Source organism: Hyla sarda, chromosome 2, assembly GCF_029499605.1.
Source record: "Hyla sarda isolate aHylSar1 chromosome 2, aHylSar1.hap1, whole genome shotgun sequence".
NCBI classification, from domain to species: domain Eukaryota; kingdom Metazoa; phylum Chordata; class Amphibia; order Anura; family Hylidae; genus Hyla; species Hyla sarda.
Window position 1 is genome coordinate 23,587,217 of NC_079190.1, and position 16,888 is coordinate 23,604,104.

Below are 16,888 nucleotides of genomic sequence, written 5' to 3' on the forward strand. Positions count from 1 at the left end.
GGGCGCGGAGAAGAAGAGCCCCCCTCCCCGGTGAAAATGGACAGCCCGCAACGACTAATCCTCCCCACTGGATGGTCCCTGCAGCATAGATGGCCCGGACCAGCTCACCCTAACTTCCCGCCGAGGGGAGGTGAGTACAAAACAAAAGGGGGGGGGGGGGCTGGATGATGACGAAGGCCGCAGTGATCTTCAACCTGTGGACCTCCAGAGATGTCAAAACTACAACGCCCAGCATGCCCGGACAGCCTGGCATGCTGGGAGTTGTAGTCTTGCAACATCTGGAGGTTCGCAGGTTGAAGACCACTGATGAAGGGATTGACAAGCGGTGATGATGAAGGGGGGGATGATGACGGGGGTCTGGATGATTACATGGGGGGATGATGTATTTCCCACCCTAGGCTTATAGTCGAGTCAATAACTTTTCCTGGGTTTTTGGGGTAAAATTAGGGGCCTCGGCTTATATTCGGGTCGGCTTATACTCGAGTATATACGGTAGTCCAGGCAGAGCAATTAATAAACGTCGCACCTTTTGAGTGTTTACATTCACACCAAAAAGAAAGAAGTCTCAGCGACAAAATAAACATGACATAATTGATAAGAACACCAATGTTAATGTAATATGAGCTTCTCAGACCAGTCCAACCTATTTGTGGGAGAGATGGAGATCGTCCCCTTACTTTCAAAGTTAATGGAATATCAAGACTCTCCCACTTTTTATCTCTTAAAGGGATACTCCACTGGCCAGCATTCGGAAGATTGCGCTTGCGCTGTGGGAGTCGGCAACGTCCCCTCGTGATGTCACGTCCTGCCCCCTCAATGCAAGTCTACTGGAGGGGGCGTGGCTACCACCACGCCCCCTCCAATAGACTTGCATTGAGGGGGCGGGTGTGATGTCACAAGGGGGTGTTGCCGACCTTCTCAGTGCGAGCACAGCGTTGGGATTTAAATGTTCCGAATGCTGGCCAGTGGAGTACCCCTTTAATTAATTTTTTTTTGGAAGGCAGGATAAATAAGAACAGATATATATATTTTTTTTTCGCCGATGGTCGGCCTTTATCAAGAAGCCTGTGATTTTCAAAAATGGCAGCTAATGTTTTCGGAACTAAAGGGAAGTGCAGTTGTCAGTCAGCCCGGTGCGGCTGCTGTCTCGCTTTTCTCGGCTGTGGCAGCCATTGTGCAAAACAGTGTGACTTTTGCAATAGCCTAAAATAGGCCTAAAATGTGCACCTCGAAAACCATGGTGAAAAAAACCTCTCTGGAGTCACCTATTGGAGGGAACAGCTGTCTGCAGGATAACCCTGCTGGAGGATATACTGGCTTTGCAAATAATCCCCAGGCATGTTTCAAGGCTCTTTAAAAGGGAAAGAATTGAACTCCAATTGGTGGCATCATAAAGCCATCTCTGTCCCTTCTGGAGAAGCATTGCATGGCCTATAAGACTTCACACACTAGATTTACCCCTCCATTCCTATAGTACAGGTTGTTATAAATTAGGGTTAAAGGGGTACTCCGGTGGAAAACATTTTTTTTTTAAATCAACTGGTGTCAGAAAGTTAAACAGATTTGTAAATGACATCTATTAAAAAAAATTACCCATTCAGTACTTTTTAGCAGCTGTATGCTACAGAGGAAATTCTTTTCTTTTTGAATTTATTTTTTGTCTTGTCCACAGTGCTCTCTGCTGACACCTGATGCCCTTATCAGGAACTTTCCAGAGCAGGAGAAAATCCCCATTGCAAACCTATCCTGCTCTGGACAGTTCCTGATACGGGCATTAGGCGTCAGCAGAGAGCACTGTGGACAAGACAAAAAAGAAATTGAAAAAGAAATTAATTTTCTCTGTAGCATACAGCTGCTAAAAACTACTAAAAGGATTAAGATTTATTAATATAAGTAATTTACAAATCTGTTTAACTTTCTGGCACCAGTTGATTAAAAAAAAAAAAAATTCCAACGGAGTACCCCTTTAAGCCATAATACAGGTCAGTGAAATGGAATTTTTTTTTATTTTTAAAGTTTTTTTTTCCTGTAAAATCTATATTATATATATATATATTTTTTTATACTTTTTTATAGCCCGACTGGGGGCCATGACTGTAGCAAACTGGTGTTTAAAACAAACCTCGAAACACCCAACAATTCTATCACTTCAAAGACACCAATGAAGTCAATTTCGTCCAATTTTGGCTAAGAATAGAAATACAGACTCCTTTGTTGTTCAGTACTGAGGGCATGTGAGGGGTAATGCGATTTAGTACATAATTCCTCTACTGCCTATTCATGTTGTCAGTAAGAACCAAGGATTTTCCGATGGCAGTCGGGTCAAACAAGACAGAAGATGGAATAAACAATACGCTCAAACTTTTTTTCTGTTATGTATAAACAAGTGTGATAGCATCTATGACCAGTGTGCGGGATGTAAATTGTATATTGGTGCCACACTTGATATGAAAGCTGCAATAGCTGGTGCCGGCAGCGACATTGATTAAAACATCAAATCAACTAGCTCCCCTGACATGTTTCTCTCTGTAGAGCTTCCTCAGGGCTCTGCGATAAGGGCTGATTAATCGTTTGTACAAATTTTCTAGTTGCATGGGGACGTATAATAGAACTTTCTATTGTTTATTGACACTACAGTAATGAGTCTCATTCATGACAAATATAAATGGATGGATTGGCAGACCACTGAGGGATTTTTTCAGACCAATAGGGGGAGGTCTAAATGTAGTGTCCAAGTACAATGTTCCAGTGCAAGGTTTTGCATTATGCACGAAAGTATTTATGTGCATTGCACAACATCAATACATACACTGTGGTCTTACAGATTATAGAGGGTTAAAAAAAACGGCATTAACTGCACAAAGAAAGATGATGTTTGGTCATATGATCATCCAAATCAATGGTTGCAGTGGAAATCCCTAGTCCAACCCCCCTCTCCCAGGAGAAGGGGTGGACCCAAACTGTGAGAACCAGTAGATGTCTGGGCCTTGTCAGTGTCACAGGTGTGTCGTAGCTCTGCTATTGCTAGGCAAACCAACACCTAGGCAACAAATCCTCTACCTAGGAACAAGTCCTGTCTACAATCAAGTTCCTGTTCCTGTCCATGCTGTAAGGGTAAAGTGCTGCAAGTTTCTTTATCTCCAAGAGGGAGAATTTCTTCCTTGTCAGAGAGGAGAAGACTGAACAAGGACCTCTCTGCAATACACTAATCTCTTCATTTGACTTCTGGTCAAAGTTTGTGCTGCTTCTCTCTCATGTCATGAAAAGTCTTCCTGCCGCGTTCTTCTGGGTAACTTGCTGCAGAACCAGAGTTGTGTGAGTAAAGACAAGTCTACATATTGTTCCCTCTGCTCTGCTGTGTACACCCCTGTGATGATGGTTGGTGGACCCTGTAGACATCTATTACCCAAGAAGTCCATAACTTGCTGCATCACTTTGCAGACTCCTTATCCAGACTGCCTGGAGCAACTTGTAAAGATCTTCTACATATTAACACACGGCTGGCGTCCTCCTCCCCTCTCTGTGTACTTGTACGATGTTCTACCTCGGATCCGCTTGTTAGTTACATAAATAAATCTTTAGATTAAACCGCCAGATATTTGCTCGTAAAATTGAAATCTAATTGAGCCGCTTCTTCTCAGCGGGAAGTGACTCTTGGTTTTCAGCGCAGCAATTTCCATTATTGGATCTGGCTCTTCATAAAAAGGTATTGCATGTTGTGATCTAGGCAAGGGATATCCAGCAACTCCCAGCAGGGCTGGCCGGGCATGATGGGAGTTGGGGTTTTGCAACATCTGGAGGCACACTGGTTGGAAGACATTGCCCTATATAGTAGTTTATAGTATTCTGGAGCTAGATAAATATTCACTTTCTTTGAGTATATTCATAGCTAGGACAATTTCCCGCAAGAACACATTTGCCCAGTACTTCCACGCATGTAGTGTCCCTGAGCAGGAACACCCCTACTATGTTCAATTGGTTGATGTCCCTTAAAGGGGTACTCCAGTGGAAATTTTTTTTTTAATCTACTGGTGCCAGAAAGTTAAATAGATTTATAAATTACTTCTACTAAAAAATATTAATTCTTTCAGTACTTATCAGCTTCTGTATACTGCAGAGGAAGTTGAGTTGTTCTTTTATGCCTGACCACAGTGCTCTGTGCTGACACCTTTGTCCAAGTCAGGAATTGTCCAGAGCAGGATAGGTTTGCTATGGGGATTTACTCCTACTCTGGACAGCTCATGACATGGACAGAGGTTCAGAGAGCACTGTGGTCATACTGAAAAAACTCAACCTCATCTGCAGCATACAGCAGCTGATAAGTACTGGAAGAATTAAGATGATTTAATAGAAGTAATTTACAAATCTGTTTAACTTTCTGGCACCAGTAGATTGAAAATTTTTTTTTTTTCCCTTCGGAGTACCCCTTTAAGGTGCCTGTCTCTGATGTAGGTTTAAAGGGGTAGTCCAGTGGTGAAAAACGTATCCCCTATCCTAAGGATAGGGGATAAGTTTGAGTTTGCGGGGGGTCCGACCGCTGGGGCCCCCTGCGATCTCTCTGTACAGGGGCCAGGCTCTCCGGCCAGATAGCGGGTGTCGACTTCCGCACGAAGTGGCGGCCGACACGCCCCCTTAATACATTTCTATGGCAGAGCCGGAGATTGCCGAAGGCAGCGCTCCGGCTCTGCCATAGAGTTGTATTGAGGGGGCGTGTCGGCCGCCGCTTCGTGCTGAGGTCGACACGCCCCCCTTCCCGCGGGCTGTCGGGGCTCCGTACAGGAGATCGCAGGAGGCCCCAGCGGTCGGACCCCCGCGATTGCAAACTTATCCCCTATCCTTAGGATAGGGGATAAGTTGTTCACCACTGGACTACTCCTTTAAGTCTTCCTGTCTTGATATGAAAATTTACTTTAATATGTTTTCAGGGTTCCCTGCCTACTGTGCCTTTTTAGTGCCACATGTTTCCCTTCAGCCAATCAGGGTTGAAACCAGTCTTGTCTTCACTCTAGTCCCATGGGACAAGGAGGGGACCAATATTGCTTAGTCAGTCTGGTCTAGGCCAAAGAACAGCAATATCTCCTAACTGCAGTTCGCTCATACCTTCACTGAGAGGCTGCTATCCAGCTGCTATTCTCACACCTTTCCAGAGGATATGCCAAAGCACCAAGATCAAAATTCTCAAAATTGCAAACCGTAATGGCGATTCCCGCTGCCAAGGTGGAACCAAAACTCATAGGGTACAAGCTCTCTAGCAACTGGACAAAGGTACGGGAATCCTCAGGGCCGTATTTGTCCCAAGCATCTGGGGTCTCTCTGCCGGTTGCCCTCAGGTCAGTGGCGTTTCAGCTACACCCAAACAAACAAAGGCAAGGGAGAGAGGTCTTCATATAGCCATGTACCCAGAGTGAAGCGAAATGGCCAAGCCAGGTTCCCACAAAGGTCCCACGTGCTGTAGTGATCTCGGGTTTTGTAAGCCTCTGAGCCTATTGTTGTGCACAGGGGAAACTGGTGCCAACAGTCCAACTTCTAAGAAGTCTTTAGTCAGTCTACGCCCAGTCAGAACAAAGTCCAGTCTGTTTGCAGATCAATTGGTAGTCAAGTCTATCCTCCTAAGTCTAAACTTCAAACTACAACAGTGGCCTCTCACCGAACTACTTCTGTACGAGTGTAAACCAAGTGACTACAATTCTGTCAATGTTATCTGAACTGTCTGAACTTGTATTTCTAGACCTGCAACAACTTCAGTAAAGTGGTTCTCCAACAATCTGGCTTTTGAGGTGATTTATTCTCCTGGGGCTTATACAGATAGCAGCTTCCTTTGGAGCAGTGGTAAGTGGAACTGTCCGGACACTACAACCACCATCATCAACATTACACCTGAACTACCATGCTCCTAGCATCACCAGCTGACAACCCGCCAGCCTAGTATCCCTAGCATACCAGTAGACAGTATACTCAATCTTCCACCTACCACAACTTGGGCGTCATAACGGGATACAAAGACCCCCCAGTGTAAACAAGGACTGTGTATTACAAGAAAAACGCAATTATTGACTGTGATATTGTTACTGTGGATTAATCACCTAAAGGGGTACTCCGCCTCTAGACATCTTATCCCATATCCAAAGGATAGGGGATAAGATGTCTGATCACGAGGGTCCCACCACTGGGACCCCCCGCGATCTCTGCTATTGCACCCCAGTCATCCAGTGCACAATGCGAACTTTGCCCCATGCCTGATGACTAGTGATGTGGTGCCGGAGGCTCGTGACGTCACAGCCACATGCCCCTCGTGACATCACGCTCTCCCTCTCAATGCAAGTCTATGGGAGGGATCATGGTGGCTTTCCCGCCCCCTCCCATAGACTTGCATTGTTGGACCGTGGGCCGTGACATCATGAGCCTCCGGCGCCGCAGCCGGCATTTGAAACGAACGTTGAGTGCTGCAGAGAGATCGTGGGGGGTACCAGCGGCGGGACCCCCGTGATCAGACATCTTATCCCCTATCCTTTGGATAGAGGATAAGATGCCTAGGGACAGAGTACTCCTTTAACCCCTCCCCACTACAGGACGTGTGCATACATCCCAGCACCCGACATGTTCGCGTGCTGGGATGTATGCATACCTCCTTGCGATCTCCTGCACTGCCGCGGGCAGCGCAGGAGATTGGCGGCGGGACCCGGCTGTCAATCACAGCCGAAATCCTGCAGCAGTTGCCGGGGCCGCGATCGCACTGCTCCTGGCGGCATTAACCCAATAGATGGCGTGATCAATCCTGATCATGGCACTTTTGGTGTTGACAGGGGGAGCGTTCTCCCCCTGTTCACCAATGGCGACGCCACGATAAGATCGCGGGTCGCTGTTGGTTGCTATGGCAGCAGGAGGTCAGATGATGATCTCCTGTCTGTCTGCTATGGAATCCTGTGAGATCCAGCCAGAGGATGGATCGCACAGGCTGTAGTCTCTGCAGCTCATCAGGTCATATGTATTGCAGCATAGTATAACCTGTAAAAAGTGTAAAAAATAAAATAAGTTCTTCAATAAAAGTATGAAGTGTAAAAAAAAAAATAAACAACCTGTATTATCATCAAAAAAGATCAAAAACACAAATCATATACATAATAGGCATTGCCACATCCGTAATGACGTGTACTATAAAACTATAATGTAACTTATCCCGCACAGTGAACACTGTAAAATTATACCAATAAAAAGTACAGCTCATCTTGCAAAAAATAAGCCCTTACTCAATGGCGTCGGGCAAAAAATGAAAAAGTTACGGCTGTCGGAAAATGAATGGCAGAAAAAGAATTTTGCTCAGAAAAGGAAAAAGAACATAGAAAGCCATATAAAATGGGTATCGCCATAATCGTACTGACCCATACAATAAATATAACATCACTTTTACCGTATAGTGTACACCATAAAAAAAAATTTAAAAACGCCAGAAATTTTCCAGTTTTTCACAATATTTTGGAGTTATTCCCAAAAAATAGTGCATGTGTCAACAAAAATGCACCAGTTATCCCCTTAAGGACGCAGCCCTTTTTCACCTTAAGGACTGAGCCCTTTTTCGCAATTCTGACCACCGTCACTTTACAAATTAATAACGCGAAAACGCTTTTACCGAATATTCTGATTCTGAGATTGTTTTTTCGTGACATATTCTACTTTATTTTGGTGGTAAATTTTCGGCGTTAATTGCATCCTTTTTTGGTGAAAAATCCCAAAATGTCCTGAAAATTTTGAAAATTTAGCATTTTTCTAACTTTGAAGATCTCTAATTGTAAGGAAAATGGATATTCACAATAAATTTTATTTTTCTTCACAAATACAATATGTCCACTTTATGTTGGCATCATAAAATGGACATACTTTTGCTTTTTGAAAAAATTAGAGGGCTTTAAAGTAGAGCAGCAATTTTCAAAAATGTCATGAAAATTGCTAAATCTGAAGGGACAAGATGTTACAGAACTACAACTCCCAGCATGCCTGGGCAGTCGAGGCATGCTGAGAGTTGTAGTTTGGCAACATCTGGAGGGCTACTGTTTGGGCACCACTGTAACAGTGGTCTCCAAACTGTGAACCTCCAGATGTTGCAAAACTACAACTCCCAGCATGCCCAGACAGCCTTTGGCTGTCTGGGCATGCTGGGAGTTGCAGTTTGGCCCCCCTAGTGGTTGCCACAGTAAATATCGATTTACTTTCACTTTCAATTCCCCTCCCCACTGTCGATTCCCTACCTGAGCAAAGATCCAGCAGGCTCCAGCGAAGATCCCAGGTCCCCAGGCATCTTCTCCTGCAGGTACGGCCTCCATCTTCTTTCCAGAGCCCCTCGACATCCAGGGGCGGGCAGAACGGGGGGTTGCCATGGCAATCCCCTGTCCTGGGCTGCCATTGGTCAGAACTCCGTTCTGAGTAATGGCAGGGGATAGGAGGAGATCGCAGCTTTGCGACCTCACTCCTATCCTTTAGGCTGATCGGGGCTGTTGCTGACAGCTCCGATCAGCCCTATTTTCCGGGTGATCGGGTCACCAGAGACCCGATCAGCCTGGAATTGGAGAAAATCGCATGTCTGAATTGACATGCGGTTTTCTCCGATCGCCGACATGGGGGGGTCTCAGGACCCCCCTGGGCGGTGTGCCACGGTGCCTGCTGAATGATTTCAGCAGGCATCCGGCTCCGGTCCCCAACCGGCTAGCGGTGGGGACCGGATTTCCCACGGGCGTATGGATACGCCCTCGGTCCTTAAGGACTCGGAATGCAGGGCGTATCCATACGTCCTGTGTCCTGAAGAGGTTATATAAAGTACAATATTACACAAAAAAACAATCTCAGAATCGCTCAGAAAAAGCGTTCTAAAGTTATTACCATTTAAAGAGGCCCAGTGAAATAAAAATAAAAAAGAGCCTGGTCATTAAAGGTGTACTCCCGTGGAAAACTTTTTTTTTTAATTTAAATCAACTGGTGCCAGAAAGTTAAACAGATTTGTAAATCACTTCTATTAAAAAATCTTAATCCTTCCAGTACTTTTTAGGGGCTGTATATTAAAGAGAAATCCAAAAAAGAAAAGCATTTCCTGTGATGTCCTGACCACAGTGCTCTCTGCTGACCTCTGCTGTCCATTTTAGGAACTTTCCAGAGCAGTATACGTTTGCTATCGGGATTTTCTCCTGTGCTGGACAGTTCCTAAAATGGACAGCAGAGGTCAGCAGAGAGCACTGTGGTCAGGACATCACAGGAAATGCATTTCTTTTTTGGATTTCTCTTTAGTATACAACCCCTAAAAAGTACTGGAAGGATTAAGATTTTTTAATAGAAGTGATTTACAAATCTGTTTAACTTTCTGGCACCAGTTGATTTAAAAAAAAAAAAGTTTTCCACGGGAGTACCCCTTTAACCCCTTAACCCCTTAAGGACGCAGGACATAAATGTACGTCCTGGTGAGGTGGTACTTAACGCACCAGGACGTACATTTACGTCCTGTGCATAACCGCGGGCATCGGAGCGATGCCCGTGTCATGCGCGGCTGATCCCGGCTGCTGATCGCAGCCAGGGACCCGCCGGCAATGGCCGACGCCCGCGATCTCGCGGGCGTCCGCCATTAACCCCTCAGGTGCCGGGATCAATACAGATCCCGGCATCTGCGGCAGTTCGCGATTTAAATGAACGATCGGATCGCCCGCAGCGCTGCTGCGGGGATCCGATCATTCAGAACGCCGGACGGAGGTCCCCTCTCCTTCCTCCGTGCGGCTCCCGGCGTCTCCTGCTTTGGTCTGTGATCGAGCAGACCAGAGCAGGAGATGACCGATAATACTGATCTGTTCTATGTCCTATACATAGAACAGATCAGTATTAGCAATCATGGTATTGCTATGAATAGTCCCCTATGGGAACTATTCAAGTGTAAAAAAAAATGTAAAAAAATGTAAAAGTAAAAGTAAAAAAAAAGTGAAAAATCCCCTCCCCCAATAAAAAAGTAAAACGTCCGTTTTTTCCTATTTTACCCCCAAAAAGCGTAAAAAACATTTTTTATAGACATATTTGGTATTGCCGTGTGCGTAAATGTCCGAACTATTAAAATAAAATGTTAATGATCCCGTACGGTGAACGGCGTGAACGAAAAAAAATAAAAATTCCAAAATGCCTACTTTTTTAATACATTTTATTAAAAAATAAATTATAAAAATGTATTAAAAGTTTTTTATATGCAAATGTGGTATCAAAAAAAAGTAAAGATCATGGCGCAAAAAATGAGCCCCCATACCGCCACTTATACGGAAAAATAAAAAAGTTAGAGGTCATCAAAATAAAGGGATTATAAACGTACTAATTTGGTTAAAAAGTTTGTGATTATTTTTTAAGCGCAACAATAATATAAAAATATATAATAATGGGTATCATTTTAATCGTATTGACCCTCAGAATAAAGAACACACGTCATTTTTACCATAAATTGTACGGCGTGAAAACAAAACCTTCCAAAATTAGCAAAATTGCGTTTTTCGTTTTAATTTCCCCACAAAAATAGTGTTTTTTGGTTGCGCCATACATTTTATGATATAATGAATGATGTCATTAAAAAGGACAACTGGTCGCGCAAAAAACAAGCCCTCATACTAGTCTGTGGATGAAAATATGAAAGAGTTATGATTTTTAGAAGGCGAGGAGGAAAAAATGAAAACGTAAAAATTAAATTGTCTGAGTCCTTAAGGCCAAAATGGGCTGAGTCCTTAAGGGGTTAAGGACCCATGACGTACCAGTACGTCATGAGTCCGCTCCCGATCTATAACGCGGGGCCACGGCGTGGCCCCGCATCATAGCGGGTCGGGCCCGGCCTCTAACAACCGGGACCTGTTGCTAATAGCGCGCGGCATTGTTCTCGCTGCCGCGCGCTATTAACCCTTTAGACTTTGAACGCCGCGTCTAAAGTGAAAGTGAAACCATGCCGGTAAGCTCAGGGAGCTGTTCGGGATCGCCGCGGCGTAATCGCGGCATCCCGAACAGCTGCAGGACACGAGGAGGGTCTCCTACCTTGCCTCCTGATGTCCGATCGCCGAATGACTGCTCAGTGCCTGAGATCCAGGCATGAGCAGTCAAACGGCAGAATCATTGATCACTGGTTTCTTATGAGAAACCAGTGATCAATGTAAAAGATCAGTGTGTGCAGTGTTATAGGTCCCTATGGGACCTATAACACTGCAAAAAAGTAAAAAAAAAAGTGAATAAAGATCATTTAACCCCTCCCCTATTAAAAGTTTGAATCACCCCCCTTTTACCATAAAAAAAAAAAAAAACTGTGTAAATAAAAATAAACATATGTTGTAATGCGGAAATGTCCGAATTATAAAAATATATCGTTAATTAAACCGCACGGTCAATGGCGTGCACGCAAACAAATTCCAAAGTGCAAAATAGTGTATTTTTGGTAAATTTTTATATCATGAAAAAATGAATAAAAAGTGATCAATAAGTCCGATCAATGCAAAAATGGTACCGCTACAAACTTCAGATCACGGCGCAAAAAATTAGCCCTCATACCGACCCATACGCGGAAAAATAAAAAAGTTATAGGGTAAACGTATACATTTTCATGCATGTAGTTATGATTTTTTCCAGAAGTACAACAAAATCAAACCTATATAAGTAGGGGATCATTTTAATCTTGTGGACCTGGAGAATAAAGAGACGGTGTCATTTTTACCGAAAAATGTATTGTGTAGAAACGGAAGCCCCCAAAATTTACAAAATGGCGTTTTTTTTTTTCAATTTTGTCTCACAATTATTTTTTTTTCTGTTTTGCCATAGATTTTTGGGTGAAATTACTGATGTAATTACAAAGTAGAATTGGTGGCGCAAAAAATAAGCCATAATATGGATTTTTAGGTGCAAAATTGAAAGAGTTATGATTTTTTAAAGGCAAGGAGGAAAAAACAAAAATGCAAAAACTGAAAAGCCCCGGGTCCTTAAGGGGGTTAAGGTAAAAAATGGGTCCGTCCTTAAGGGGTTAAGGACACAGTGTCTTTTTCATTTTTGCACTAGTTTTTTCCACTTTCTCACCTTCTAAAAATCATATTGCTTCCAATTTTCCACCTACAGACCTAAATAAGGGCCACCAATTGTACTTTGTAATGACATTAATATATTCACCAAACAAAAAAAAATTATTTGTGGCCAAAATTTAAAAAAAAATAAACACACAATGTTTTTACTTTTGGGGCTTCCACTTCTACGCAGAGCACTTTTCAGTACAAATGACACATTATCTTTATTTTGTAGGTCCATACGGTTACAAGGATACCTAACTTATATCAATTTTATTTTGTTTTACTTCTTTTAAAATATAACTTTTTGTGCAAAAATTTGCATGTTTAAAAATTGTCCTCTTCTGACCCCTTTAACTTTTTTATTTTTCCTTATATGGGGATGTCTGAGGGCAAATTTTTTTGCTCTGTGATTTTTCGTTTTTATCGGTATCATTTTTGTTTTGATGGGACCTTTTTTATCGCATTTTATACATGTTTTTTAGGGTATGCAAAGTGACCAAAAATATGCAATTCTGGATTTTGGTATTTTTTTTCACATATACGCCATTGGCCGTGCGGTTTAATTAACATAATATTTTTAGAGTTTGGACATTTACGCACAATCCTTAGATTGCATTCACTGTTCAATGCTATGCCATAGCATAGCATTAATCAGTGTTATCGGTGCTCGATTGCTCCAGCCTGCCATGGCTGACTGTAGCTTTGGATTACCGATCAGACGGCGAGGAGACAGGTAAGGGACCACCCACCATAATTTTCCACCACAATTTCTCCTCGGCATTCCCAATCTGCCCGCTGAGGCAGCCGGGATTACTTTTCACCCGTTTTAGACAACGCAATCAACTTTGATCGCAGCGTCTAAAGGGTTAATACCGGACGTCAGCCAATCAGCACTGTTCGGCATTACCTGCAGGATCTTGGTTGCTGACAGCAACTGGAACCCACCGGGTATGAAGCACGCTCAGCTTTATATAACAGGATAATAAATACACGTCCATTGCTCTTAAGGGGTTAAAATTAAAATACTGTTCACACTGTGTATTACTGTCTGCAGGGCTGGTGCAAGGATTTTTGCCACCCTAGGCGAAAGCAGTTTTTGCCACCCCTTGACCCTACCCATTGGCTCCACCCTTTGACACGCCCCACCTTACTACTGGGGTGACACCTTGTAACAAAACTCCTCCATATGGGGCGGATGTTTGGGGGCACGTGCGATGTCAGGATGCTGGACGGACGTGACCTGCCTGTCTGGCCTCATAGGTGGCACTGCGCTCCTCCAGCAGGCTGAAGAATGCAGATTATTATGGTACCGGGGAAGGGGGGTTTGAAGGTGGTGCTGGCTGGGCACCACCTTCAAACTTTCCGTCAAGAGGGCGCTCCAAGCAGCCGCCTATTTTGCCTTTAGGCAGTACCGGCCCTGACTGTCTGTAATATTATTTGTCTTTTAGGGGATATTCTTTTAGGAGAGATTTACACCTCACATCGTACGTACAATCGCATCGGCCCTCAGCCTTGCCTTACAGAGGGGGGGGGGGGGGTCTTCAAATGTCCAGATGCTCAAATAGGATGGACGTGACCTGCCTGTCTGGCCTCATAGGGGGCACTGCGCTCCTCCAGCAGGCTGAAGAATGCAGATTATTATGGTACCAGGGACGGGGTTTGAAGATTGTACTGGCTTGGCGGGTGCTTTGGATGAGTGACAGGTGCTCTGTATGCTGGCTTGCTAACTTTCTTGACTTTCCGTCAAGAGGGCGCTCCAAGCAACCGCCTATTTTGCCTTTAGGCAGTACCGGCCCTGACTGTGATATTATTTGTCTTTTAGAAGATATTCTTTTAGGAGAGATTTACCCTCAGATCGAACATACAATCACATTGGACCTCAGCCTTGCCTAAGGCTGCATTCACACCTCGATTTTTACATTCGGGTGCCGGATCCGGCAGGGGGAGGGGAAAACCGGGCACTCCCGTACCCCAGCCGGATCAGTCCGTGACTCCATTTACTTTAATGAGCCGACCGGAGTCAAACGGTGACTCCGGTCGGCTCAGTTTTGGCCCATATCCAGTTTTGGGCCGGACCTAAAACCGTTGTATGCTACGGTTTTAGGTCCGGTCAGGAAACCGCATACGGGTCAAAACTGAGCCGACCGGAGTCTCCGTTTGAGTCCGGTAGGCTCATTAAAGTAAATGGAGTTCAGCGCTGATCCGACTGGGGTACGGGAGCGCCCGGTTTTCCCCTCCCCCAGCCGGATCCGGCACCCGTATGTAAAAAAACAAAGTGTGAATGCAGCCTTACAGAGGGGGGATCTTCAAATGTCCATATGCTCTAATAGGACATTTTAACAGGGGGCGTCCTCCTGAGACCGCTCGCTTTACATTTGGCATTTCAAAACGATTCGAAACAATTTTAGAAGATGGCATTTCTAGTCCTTTCTAATTTCGTATGCATTCATCTCCCCGCGTTTATAGCTCTGACAAGTTGCTAAAGTAAAAAAATAATGAATTAAAAAGTGAAATTCTGTAGTGATTTATTCATCAGCAGCTGCTCGTGGTTTATATATTTGCTCTTCCAGATCACGTCAAATGGGGAATTAATTAGGAAAGTTATTAGGGAAAAGATGTAACAAAAGAAGGGAAGAAAAAGTGGTGGGATTGAGTATTTTCTTTGTTGTCAAATAAGGGAAAACATCCTATGCGCTTGTGTGTCCACGTGGGCGTCTCATTAGCAGTACCGCCGCCTATTACTGCCTCAATTTTACCGCTTTTTTGCATAATCATGGTAAAAATTGCACATTTAGCCAATAGCGTAATCTTATGGCGCTGATGCAAATCCCAGTGAGATATCGCTATTCTCTAATTGCATAATTTTTACTGCCATTTCACATAATAGCGGTAAAATTGCTCCGGCACTTAGCAGACAGTACCGCTAGTTAGCTGCAACTTCACTCTAAGCAGAATTGACTCGGGACATCAATAGAAAGCCATTACGGAGTAAGACAAGGACGAAATTGTTCACAAATTTGGGATAAAATACTGTAATTGAAGTTCTTAATTAAATCCCCATATTTTATTGTTATCATTTATAGGTCTTGCTCTCACTTTATATTGGTCCGAGCTTCTTTTATTTTATTTTATATGTATTGGGGTCTGTTCCGCAATTCTTGAGGAATTCCGCTTCAAATGAAAGCCCATAGACTTCTATGGGATTCCGTACTCCCATTCGCACTTCTGAATTTCCGCAAGCGGAAATTCAGAAGTGCGAATGGGAGTACGGAATCCCATAGAAGTCTATGGGCTTTCATTTGAGGCGGAATTTCGCAAGTGGAAATTCTGCCGTGTGAATAGAGCCTTACTCGCAGGCAATGAGCTGCAGTCTATGCAAGGGAATATTTGCCCCTATTCACCCAGAAGTTCATTTGTGAGGTCAGACTCAGATGTTGGAGGAGAGGTCCTGGCTCACAATCTCCATTCTAGTGCATCTCAAAGGTGTTGGATGGGGTTAAAGGGGTACTCCGGTGAAATACTTTTTTTTTTCTCTAATCAACTGGGACCAGAAAGTTCAACAGATTTGTAAATTACTTCTATTAAAAAATCTTAACTCTTCCAGTACTTATCAGCTGCAGTATGCTCCATAGGAAGTTCTTTTCTTTTTAAATGTATTTTCTGTCTGACAATAGTGCTCTCTGCTGACACCTCTGTCTGTCTCAGGAACTGTCCAAAGCAGGAGCAAATCCCTATAGCAAACCTATCCTGCTCTTGACAGTTCCTGAGACAGACCGCGGTGTTGGCAGAGAGCTCTGTCGTCAGACAGAAAATACATTTTTTTTAAATGTCCAAAATGCCTTGGTATTCTGAACCATTAACCCCTTAAGGACTCAGGGTTTTTCAGTTTTTGCACTTTAGTTTTTTTCCTCCTTACCTTTCAAAAATCATAACCCTTTCAATTTTCCAGCTAAAAATCCATATTATGGCTTATTTTTTGCGTCACAAATTCTGCTTTGCAGTGACATTAGTCATTTTTCCAAAAAATTCACGGCAAAATGGAAAAAAAAATCATTGTGCGACAAAATCGAAGAAAAAACACAATTTTGTAACTTTTGGGGGCTTCCGTTTCTATGCAGTGCATATTTCGGTAAAAATGACACCTTATCATTATTTTGTAGGTCCATACGGTTAAAATGATACCCTACTTATATAGGTTTGATTTTGTCGTACTTCTAGAAAAAAAATTTCCACGTACAGGGCGGTATGAGGACTAATTTTTTGCGCCGTGATCTGAAGTTTTTATCGGTATGATTTTTGTTTTGATCGGAGTTTTTGATCACTTTTTATTCATTTTTTAATGGTATAAAAAGTGACCAAAAAAATGCTTTTTTGGACTTTGGAATTTTTTTGCGCGTACGCCATTGACCATGTGGTTTAATTAATTATATATTTTTATAGTTCGGACATTTACGCACACGGCGATACCACATATGTTTATTTATTTTTTTTATTTACACAGTTTTATTTTTTTTATGGGAAAATGGGGGTGATTCAAACTTTTATTAGGGAAGGGGTTAAATGACCTTTATTAACACTTTTTTTTAACTTTTTTTTTGCAGTGTTATAGCTTCCATAGGGACCTATAACACTGCACACACTGATCTCTCCCATAGGGACCTATAACACTGCACACACTGATCTCCTATGCTGATCACTGGCGTGTATCAGTGTTATCGGCGCTTGACTGCTCCTGCCTGGATCTCAGGCACGGAGCAGTCATTCGTCGATCGGACACCGAGGAGACAGGTAAGGGCCCTCTCGGTGTCCTGTAAGCTGTTCGGGATGCCGCGATTTCACCG